Genomic DNA, 3,408 nt, shown 5'->3' on the forward strand with positions numbered 1-3,408 from the left:
GATTACAAAGGCCATTGAAAATTTTGATGACAAGGTCGTGAAGCATTGTGATGACAAGGTCCTGGAGCATTGTGATGACAAAACCATGGAGCCTTGTGATGACAAGTCTCATGGAGCATAGTGATTAAAAGGGGAATGGAGCATTGTGAATACAAGGGTCTTGGAACATTGTGAAGACAAGGGCAGGGAGCATTGTGAAGAATAGACCAAGGAGCATTCTGATGGCATGCGTCATTGAGCTTTGTGATGACAATGGCATGGACCATTGTGATTACATGGGACTTGGAGCATTCTGATGAAAAGGGCATGGATCATTGTGATGAAATAGGCATGGAGCCTTGTGATGACAGGGTTCAAGGAGCATACAGACAACAAGTGTCAGGGAGCATGTTGATGACAAGTGTATTGAGCATTTTGATGACGAAGGTCATGGAGCATTGTGATGAGAAGACCATGGATAATTGTGATGACGAGCATCCTGGGGCATTGTGAAGACAAGTGTTATGGAATATTGTGATCACAAGGGTTTGGAACATTGTTATGACAGAGGTCATGGAACATTCTGATTTCGTTGTTATGACAATAGCATGAAGCATTATGATGATGGGCATAGTGCATTGTGATGACAGGGTTCATGGATCATTGAGATGAAAAGGGGCATAGAGCATTGTGATTACAGTGTTCTTGGAGTATTGTGATGAGAAGGGTCATGGAGCCTTGTGATGACAAGGCCATGGAACATCGTGATGGCAGGGGTCAAGGAGCATTGTTATGACAGGGGTAATGGAGCATTGTGATGGCCAGGGCTTGGAGCATTGTGATGAGAAGGCCATGGAGCATTCTGATGACATGTGTCATGGAGCTATGTGAAGACAAGTGCATGGAGCAATGTGATGAGAGCGTTCATGGAGCACTGTGATGACAATGACATGGAGCATTGTGATGCCAAGGGTCATGGATCTTTGTGATGACAAAGGTCATGGAGCATTTTGATGGCAAGGGCGTTGTGCATTGTGATGACATGTGTCATGGAGCATTGTACTGCCAAGCGCATGGAGCATTGTGATGACAAGAGTCATGGAGCATTGTGCTGAGAAAGGCATAGAGCATTGTGATGACAAGGGTCAAAGAGCATTGTGATGAAAAGTTCATGGAGCATTGTGGTTAAAAAGGTCACAGAGACTGTTGATGAGGAGGGCATGGACCACTCTGATGACAAAGGTCATGAAGCATTGTGATGACTGGAGTCACGGAGCATTGTGACGACAGGGTCATGGAGCATTGTGATAAAAAGGGCATGGAGCATTGTGATGGCCAGGGCATGGAACATTGGTCTAATAACTTTCATGGAGTATTGGGATGAGAGTTGGAATGGCACACTGTGATGACAAGGGCATGGAGCATTGTGATGACCAGGTCATGCCGTATTGTGAAGACAGGAGTCAGGGAGCATTGTGATCACATATGTACTGGCCCATTGTGATGAGGATGGCATGGAGCATTGTGATGCCAAGTGTCAGGGAGGATTCTGATGACAAAGGTAATGGAGCATTGTGATGACAATGGCTTGGAGCATTGTGATGACAAGTGTCAGGGAGCATTGTGCTGACAAGTGCATGGAGAATTGTGATGACAAGGGTCATGGAGCATTCTGATGACAAGCTTGTGGAGTGTTTTGATGACAATGGCATGGAGCATTGTGAAGAAAATGGCATGGGGCATTGTGATGAAAAAGGCATGGAGCCTTTTCGTGACAGTGTTCAAGGAGCATTCTGATGACAAGTGTCAGGGAGCATTGTGATGACAAGTGTATTGAGAATTGTGGTGACAAAGGTCCTGGAGCATTGTGATGACAAGTGTATTGAGAATTGTGGTGACAAACGTCATGGAGCATTTTGATGAAAAGGGCATGGAGTATTGTGATGACAGGCATCATGGAGCGTTGTGATGACAAGTGTTATGGAACATTGTGATCACAAGGGTTTGGAGCATTGAGATGACAGAGGTCATGGATCATTTTGATTTCAAGGAGCATGGAACATTGTGATGACAAGGGCATGAAGCAATGTGATCCCAAAGTTCATGGAGGATTGTGATGACAATGGAAATGGAGTATTGTGATGACAAGTGCATACAGCATTGTAATGACAAGGTCATGTAGCATTTTGCTGACAAAGGCATGGAGCATTGTGATGACATGTGTCATGGAGCACTGTGATGACAAGCGTCAAGGAGCATTGTGAATACAGGGGTCATGGAGCATTGGGATGACAAGGGCATGGATCATTGTGATGACAAGGGTCATGGAGCACTGGGCTGAAAATGTTCATGGAGAGTTGTGATGACAGGTGTCATGTAGCATTGTGACGACAAGGGAATTCGGCATTGTGATGACAAGAGTCCTGGATCATTGTGTTGTCAGGTATCATGGAGTGTTGTGATGACAGTGGTCATGGAGCATTGTGATGATATTGGCAATGGAGCATTGTGATGAGAAGGTCGTGGAGCATTGGGCTGAAAATGTTCATGGATTATTGTGATGACAGGGGTCATGGAGCATTGTGATGACAAGGGAATGGATCATTGTGATGTCAAGGTCCTGGAACATTGTGATGAGAAGACCATGGAGACTTGTGATGGCAAGTCTCATGGAGCATTCTGATGAAAAGGGGCATGGAGCATTGTGATTAGAGGGGTCTTGGAGCATTGTTATGACTATGGCATAGAGCATTGTGATGAGAAGGCCATGGAGCATTCTGATGACATGCGTCATGGAGTTTTGTGATGACAAGGGCATGGAGCATTGTGATTACAGGGACCTTGGAGCATTGTGATGAAATGGTCATGGATCATTGTGATGAAAAATGCATGGAAACTTGTCATGACAGGGTTCAAGGAGCATACTGACGACAAGGGTCAGGGAGCATTGTGATGACAAGTGTATTGAGCATTGTGATGACAAAGATCATGGAGCATTGTGATGAGAAGACCATGGATAATTGTGATGATGAGCGTCATGGGGTGTTGTGATGATACGTGTTATGCAACACTGTGATCACAAGGGTTTGGAGCATTATGATGACAGAGGTCATGCAGAATATTGATTTCATTGTGATGACAATAGCCTGAAGCATTATGATGATGGGCATGGTGCATTGTGATGACAGGATTCATGGAGCATTGAGATGAAAAGCGGCATGGAGCATTGTGATGACAAGGGTCTTGGAGCATAGTGATGACAAGGGCAAGGAGCATTGTGATGACAAGGGCAAGGAGCATTGTGATGAGAAAGCCATGGAACATTCTGATGACGTGCGTCACGGAGCTTTGTGATGATCAGGGCATGGAGCATTGTGATATCAGGGGTCTTGAGCATTGTGATGAGAATTATCATGGAACCTTTTGATG

Source organism: Mesoplodon densirostris, unplaced genomic scaffold (genome assembly GCF_025265405.1).
Source record: "Mesoplodon densirostris isolate mMesDen1 unplaced genomic scaffold, mMesDen1 primary haplotype scaffold_37, whole genome shotgun sequence".
NCBI lineage: Eukaryota > Metazoa > Chordata > Mammalia > Artiodactyla > Ziphiidae > Mesoplodon > Mesoplodon densirostris.